The following is an 8,434-nucleotide window of genomic DNA, read 5'->3' on the forward strand; positions in this document are numbered from 1 at the left end:
TGTGGATAAGGGTGCAATGGTCTTCTCCATTCTGGAGGTGATGTGGAGAGCGTTTAGCCCGCTATCTTCGTGGAGCCATCTCCATCGAGGTGGCGGGAGACTCACTTCTTTCTCATTCCTTTGGTGGAGGCTCTTGAGTTCTCCTTTAGAAAGGAGATGCATCATCAAGAAGTAAATTCTTGAGCCCTTCGTATGGATTCTCTTCTTCTTCCCGAATCAGAGAGAGACTTCTTTTGGAAGTCTCACAAGGAGGCTTCCTAGGTGTTCTCTCGTCATGGTGGTGAGCTTGGAGAATCCCATGAGCAAGGAGCTGCCGTTGCACTTCACTTTGGAGAGATGCATTGCCCATGGATTGTTGAAGCCTAGAAACAAGATAGTTAACAAGCATCGGGGCATCATTAGTAGCTTGCTCATTAGCAAAATCAAAGTTATCAACATTAATTTCACTCTCTTTACTATTGTCAGCCATTCTAACAACTTTTAGGTGTAAACTTTTTAGGTGTACTTTGGCACTTCAAGCCCTAGTTGCTACTCCTCTTTACCCCTTTAGAAAAAGCAATCAAGCTACTGTACCCGTGGCTCGAATACCATTAATTGCAAGAAATAGAAGAGAGGGTTGTTCAACACCAAAACAGCACCGACTCCTGTCAAGCTTCTAATAGCTTAATAGTGGTTAAGCCAAAGGCAAGCCCCGTAGGACTCCACTTTTAAGACCATAGCTCTTGACGGTGATGCCCCATTATCTGCATGAAGGCAGGTGCACTGCAAGGCTGAAAAATCCCTATTCTACTTACTCACATGCAATTAATAATACCAACCATTTATAGCTAGCTTGAGGACCTCCCTTCTTGAGCAAGAAAAGAGAAACCTTGTGCTCTGATACCAATGTAACATTTAATGGCCTAAAAACTTGTGTGTAGAGGAAATTAGCCTGAACATAGTGGGCATTTCATTAGAATAGATTCCTAATGAGAATTAGAAGAGTGCTTGGGTGGAGAGAGCAACAAAAAACATAACACCTAGTTAGATAGCATGAACAATACTTTCAAAAGAGAGAGAAATTAAGCTATTGACAACAGTCGAGGACCGGATTTACATGGAGCCGGTCCCCCCTCCAAAAGGCTTTGTATTATGGTTTCTCCCATCAAGAGAGACATTGTACAATACAATTCTTTGTGTTCCTTCAAAACTAGCTAGTGCAATGAAGATTAAAGCTTCATGCACTAAGCAAAACACTTATCAAACACAACATCAATTCTCTCCGGTGTCAGACCCAAGACCTCACACACCTTCGAAGATGGTGAGAGCTAGCGGGGTATGAGAGTAGATTGAGAGGAAGAAGCAGTATTCTTACGAGAAAGATGTACATCTCCTCACATAATCACTCATATTAGCATAGCTTAGCTTAGTAATTAGCATGGTAGAGGAGATGAGCATGCATTGAAGCTTGGCTCTTGGTTGGATTTGCATCACAAAGCCAAGAGTTGTTGGTGTAGGCCTCCCTTCTCACAAGCTTGGAGTGGGTGGTAAGCTTTCCATTAAAGCTTGAGAGGGAGAGAGAGTATTCTTTACTTCACACATGAGATTGTGTGAGTGTGTGTGTGTGATAATGCCTTGCAAAAATCAGCCCCCTCTCTCTCTTGGTCGACCCCTCTTGCTATTTGCTCATTCTACAGTCTCATTGGACCTCCCTAGAGCTAGCCAATGATAATTAAGCAGTATAAGTGATAGCCTTCTGACATGTGTCCCCCTTTACCCTTTTGTAAGAGATTTATTTAATTAATAAATGCAACTAAACTCTCATTGGACCCCTTTGCCTCTTGGCCAATAGGAATCAAGCAATCCATTGGGCTGCTGAATGCTTATTGGTCCCCTTGGGAGACTGTCCAATAGTCTTCTAGAGAGCTTAATTCTCATTGGTTCTTTTACTAAGTGTTTTTAAATTAATTAAACTAGATTTAATCTAGCCTAATTCTCATTGGTCCACTTCCAATGCCATCCAATAGGAATTGGGTACACCTTGTGGGCATCTGGGCTAGGGAGCTGACACGTGTCCCTCATTCCCTTTATGTAAAGGGAACTTGTGTGTGTGTGTGTGTGTGTGTGTGTGTGTGTGTGTGTGTGTGTGTGTGTGTGTGTGTGTGTGTGTGTGTGAGTTTCTCTCTCATCCCCTACTCCCAAGGCTCACCCCCTCCTATGTAGGGATTGAAAAAGAGTTTAGGGACACACACAAAGCATCCAATTACCCCCATGCTTGACCTTTGGACACAACCTTTGAATTTTGGAACCTTAGCATTTTGGAAGTCTTAATGGGCTGAACCTTAGGGTATTTTAAGCCCATTGTTGCACATGGATATTTTGCAGATGGCCCCCCCTTTGTATCCCTATTGTCCCTCCTTTGGATCCTTATTGTGGCCGGTATGCTAGCTTAACCATTTTCTCGCCTGGCACGTCCCCATATTAAATGATCAGTTTAACATGAGAAAACCATTTAGGAGAATTAGATATTGATTATTTTGACAAGCTGTCGTTGACTGTGTGTGAGAGAGAAAGAGAGAGAGAGAGAGAGTGTGAGCTCCCTCTTGGAGCTAATCCCCGCTTGTTCATCACATTGGATATCCGACTACACAATCGCGCTAGGCTCGACAAGAGTTATGTATCAATGCCAAGCATTCCATTTTCTCTATCTTGCATTCCATGCAAGATAGAGAAAATGCACCTCTTCATTTTGTTTTCATTTTGTAATGTAGGCATGCATTGACAACAATGAGTCCACTGGATCATTCCATCCTGTTTCTAGGCATATGCAATACCCTACCTCATGTAGGGTCTCCTTTGTAACCTTTCCTTTCCTAAAACGTTCCACAACATTGAGCCACAACTTACCATCATCAGTACTTATGGAATCCTTGGATTGCTCGATCTTTGCTCCATAAGTAGCAGCCTCAACTAAAGAGATGGCATGGTTAGTTGCCATATCTTCAACTAAGGTTTGCATTCCCCCTTCCCAAAGTTAGTTCTCAAGGGTAGACCTGTCTCACTTAAGTGGATTTTACTATCCTTAAAAAAGACAACATCTTTTATCAAAGCATCACTAAAACTATCACAATCCCTTCTTACATGGTTTGTACTATCACACCAAATACAACTATTAACAAAACCTTCTTTGGGCTGTTGTCTTTGCCTAGGAAGTGACCCTGATGGTTGGCCTTTTTCTTCATGCTTTGCAGCTTCACCTTCAAGTCACGTATTCCCTTCACAAGCTCATCTAGGATGGACTCATCAAACTTAGGAGTGATAAAAGTAGGCTTTATCATTTTGTCAGAAGTTGAGGTGGAAGGAATTGTAACTCTGTACCTGCAGTTTGTAAGAGAAGATATTCTATCATCTGCATCTAGTGTGGCCTTTTCTGTCCTGATGAGTTGACCATAGCGCCACTCAAATTCCCTAAGTAGCTCTATTATTGATAGTCCTTGACTACCCATTCTAAGAATTTCCTTTTGGTTACTCTCTCAGAGTCCTCCATGAAATATTCCTTCTTTGAAGCTACTTTGAGCTCTTCTTAGTTTCTACCATGCCCATATTTAATTGCCCTAACATGTTCCATAATTTCTAAAGCAACAACTAGCTCAAAGCTTTGAATCATCTCACCTTCTAACATGCGATGTAGCTGCATCTCCTTCACATACTCGCGCAAGTACTTGGTTACATCTTTGCCATTGAAATGATCCATTCTGTTGACAACTGTTTGTATGGATTTGGTTGCTAAAATATCCCTTCTTTCAGTGGCATGTTGTTCTTGCATGAACATTTCAAATACTTGAAACATTTGCATTGTTGCTGGATCAAAATTCATACCATGTTGCTCCACATGATCATCCATGGTTACCCACAAACTCTCACCCTGATAGATTCACGTCGGGTTCACCAAAAATATGTCAAGAAGTTTGCAGTCTTGCCAAGAAAGCACTGGGCTTTTGGCTGTGAGAGTATGTGAGAGAACTCCAAACACTATATGAAGGACTTATACCATAGATGCCATGAAGTATAGGGTTCGGAAGGAAGTTCAATCAAATAAGCCCCACTCTTTCTCTCTTGCACTCACACATAAAAAGAAAGAATAGAAAAGAGCATATCGAAACATCACAAATATGAAAACATCAAAGCTATGGTCGTATCGTATCATGGGTAATATGAAAGGGTTAATAGATGAGTTAATGGCATTCAATCTTTGCCGACCAAACGTGCTACGAGTTGTTCTTTGGAATTGTAATTTTGTGCTTATCAAACATAATATATATGTTTTGTATAGTGACTGGGATTAATTGTGTGTACAAATAATCTTGGTTCATAGCAAGATAACTATACTTATGTCAAAAGAAAGTTATCATCTATAAGGGATAGTATGATGAAATCTGGTGAAGAAGTATTTCATAAAGCCTTTTTGGGCCAAAGAGAAACACTCTACATTGTTGAAAGTATATTTTACGACTAATCCATATGTTAATTGTAATAGATCGCACAGAGTGGAAGCGATAGCAATTCAAATTATATGGATTATTCATCTAGGATAACTCTAGTATGTGAAAAATATAGATATCAGAGAATTGAAGAGAAGAGAAGTTTTCCTCCCAAGCCCTATTCTTGCCCGCACGCAATAAGGATACTTTGGCGAGAGATGCACTTGTAGCGGAGAAAGATGTACCTTGTGCACTAGTATTTATTCACAAGAAGGTTTTTGATAGAGCTTTGTTGCTTGAATGCCTAAACAATTAGGACACAAGAGAGGTGGAGATAAGAGTAGAGGTAGAAGTAGTAGACTACATGGAGGTATAGATTGGGCTTGGAGATGAAAAACAAAAAATTAACAAAATAACAAAGCAAAAATCACCTTACTTATCAACCCCTTCGAGAGTATTTGCCAATTTGATGAAGATGGCAAGATATAGAAGACTTCGGCCTTGATTGATTGGAGTTGATGTTTACAAGGATGCTTTCAAGTTTAGATAGCCTTCCTCAAAGGGAAGTGTAGGGATAAAGGCTAATTTGATGAATCCTCTCACTCCCTCTAGACTGGTTTTCAAGGAAGAAGAGGTTCTCTTTCATAGGTGAAGGGAACCCCCAAGGGTTACACAAGAAAGATGAGCAAGTGTGAATAGGAACTGACAAAGTTTGAAATGAGCTGTCCTTGCATGATGTGGACAGACTGGGGTCCACCATTTTGATCATATCTCATCAACCAAGGCTTCAAATAAAGAAATAAAAAAAGGGGCAAAAAATTCAGTTCATGAGCTACGACTCTCATTCTATATACTTTTTCCAATTCGGATCGAACCTTGTGTAAAAAATGCACCAACATAGGGTATCTTTATGGCAGCAAAAGTCTTCTTGTGGTCCCCTTAGCTTAGACTTCCACTTGATTCTAATGGACATCTCATGCAATATGAAATCATGACATTGCTCTTTGCAAAGGTTTGTAAGCATCCTCTTAATAATGCATTAAAATGAGTGCATCTTTGAAAATCATGCAAGCTAGTGTCCCGCTAGGATTTGTTTCCTTCCTAGTAGCTATTAAAGAGAAATATAAGAAATACATGAAAAATACGTAGAATATATATATATAGAGGAAGTTACCCTAGATATAGGATCTAGCTAGGGTGTGAGATCATAATGAGTTAGTAGAAAGAAAGAAACAATTCTTTTTGCCTCAAGTTAAAGAGGCGGAGCTATTGACGCTTTTCCCATAGTACTTTTTGACGGTAAAGTAAGAATATGTTACCCTTGAGATAAATAATAGGATGAGATAGAAAACTTATTATGATATTTAGATATGCATATGTTCATTATAAAAAATATACTTATGTATTTTAAAAGTTGCAATATAGGTCTTGTAGCATTCGTTCCCACTATGTGATGTATGATGTTTTAGAGGCTAGATCTAAGTCAAATCAGTCATCTGAGTATACCCTAGTGTCCTAGAGCATAAAAGAAGTCCCTAGCCAAAATTTCACTGCATTTGGAGCACACTTGGGGTAAAAGGTACCAAAAGACATAATTTGGACAAGATACATACTTGTATTGACCATAACTTGCACAAAAAGTGTTCAAATTTTTCTTGAGTGATAAAGAGTCACTAGAACAAAAGTCACTTCATTTTGCCACAAAAGGCATCATACACGTATGATGTGCCAAGTGTCAATTTAGAGGTCTTAACTTACATTTGAGCTCACAAAAATGTTTGCCAACATAAAATAAGCCTAGAGACCAAGTTTCATTCAATTTGGATCACTTTTGGCTTAGCAAACCTTCCCGGGAAGTTGCAAACAAGCAAATAGAAAAAGGACTGATAGACCTAACTGAAAGTGTTAGATTCACAAACTGAGACTTAAAGTGGTTAGAGTACATCAAAGACAGTCTAAAGTTGAAGTTTGGAGCAATTTTGAGTCAGGAGACATCATACGCGTATGAAGTCTCCACACACGAATTGACTATTTGGCCATAACTAATGAAGCTCCAAAGTAGCTCTACAAGGTTTAGTGCAACACTTGAACAAAATTGTTGTTGGCCAGTGCTCGAAAAAACGTTGTTTAAGGCCTCAAAATTCTTCCAAAAGTTAGGGGTGTCTAGAACTGACAATTTGAGAGAATTGTGAGAAAATAGTCACGGTTTTGGACATAGATTTGCCTTTTCTCTAACCAAAGCACTGAAACACATTGGAATACGTCTTTTGACATCAAGCTCAAGCTATTAAGCCCATAGATCATGTCTTCTTTAGATTCAAACTCAGCTTACAAAAGCTTTGGAACCCCAGCGATAGAAGAGCACTCGCCCACAATGGATCTTCCAAACTTGCAGTTGATAAAGACCAATTCTGTTGAGAGAGTTTGGATGAAAGATCACGAGAGTGAAGGAATGTATAGACACATTAAAGACAGTGAGGTCAACCTTTATAGGTGTTCAGAGCCATACCCAAAAGAGCTAACAGATTGCAAGCTCTTATATGTCTATACATACGGAGTCAACTACCAATGGAAATCTCTAGGTCCCCTCTAGGTGTTGACAAGTATGGACGAGAATACAAAGTTGTAAAAAGCACAAACCCACACACTGCATTAGAAATGGGTGGATATCTGGTCAATGAAGGACCATAGATATAAACATGAAGATTCCTACTAGAATTCCAAAAAGGGAGCCACTTGGATTCCCTTCTAGAGCAAAAACGAGAGATGAAATGATCACAAAGATGGCATACTTGCCTTCTCAATGACCAGTCTTTCCAAGAGAACGACCAATCCCTTTGAGGAAGAACCTATGCATGGTAGAAGGCCTAAAGCAAGAGGGGGATTGGAAGAGTCTATGGTTAGACTTGTAAACAATCGGCGACTTAGACCATCCCATATCTAGAAATGGGTAAACAAAAAATACTCTAGAGATAAAGATCCGAGAGATTACGTAGAGGCTTTTAGAAGAGTAATTAGAGCAGAGGAAATTTTGGATTTTTCAACACAGTTTGTGGGATTTGGACTAACTCTGGAAGATGATGTAGCTACATGGTTTGACTCCATAGAAAGATAGGATTTTGAGACTCTAGACGAGCTATTTGAGGAATTCATCGTCTTGCAGAAAGGCATAGCCCACAATACGGTCTTGCAAATCCACAGATTCAAACAGAAAGAGGGTGAACCAGTACACAAAGCGACATTACGACTCAAAAGATACCTCAAGCTGTGTCTGAGAGCTGAACTACCTATGCAAGCACGGTTAATGTTGATCTTTATCCAAGGAATGAGACATGCGGGTCTTCAAAAGGATATGCATATGATAAGGAGTTTGATGCTAAATGAATTAATCAAAGAAACTCTTTATCTGGTGGCTAACTATGAGGAATATAAAGAAAAAAATTGTAAGAGTCAAGAGGATGACACACCCTCTCAACACAGTGATTCATAGATGAGTGAGTCCATTGAGAAACCAGCGGCACCTATAAAATCAAGAGAAGTTTATCGAGCGACGAAATGGTCAAGAGGTTCACTCCTCTTGTAAAATTTTGATATGAGGGAGCTTAAGTGGTGCAAAATTGAGAAAAAATGGACAAACCATACGAGGGAAGAGTAATACTATAGCATGGAATATGTTAGGGAGAGGTGTGTACAATCTATCATAGTAGAACCTACTCCACTTAGATACATTATGGGAAATGCGCTAGGACCAGAAGGAGTTTCAAGGTGAGAGCTTGTCTTAGGACAACAACCTCCACTGCCAGGTGCTAGAATGCATGTAGACATGAGATACATGCAGATTATAGAAGCATCTAATAAACAAGCACTTTTACCAACTGTAATGTATTATGACAACCAAAGTGGGTACTATCCTTCAAAGCAATAGAAGATGAGAGAAACACATGGAGGGGTGAGGCTGGTACAACCTCCACTGC

Source organism: Adiantum capillus-veneris, chromosome 2 (assembly GCF_014529385.1).
Source record: "Adiantum capillus-veneris isolate H3 chromosome 2, ASM1452938v2, whole genome shotgun sequence".
In the NCBI taxonomy this organism is placed as follows: Eukaryota; Viridiplantae; Streptophyta; class Polypodiopsida; order Polypodiales; family Pteridaceae; genus Adiantum; species Adiantum capillus-veneris.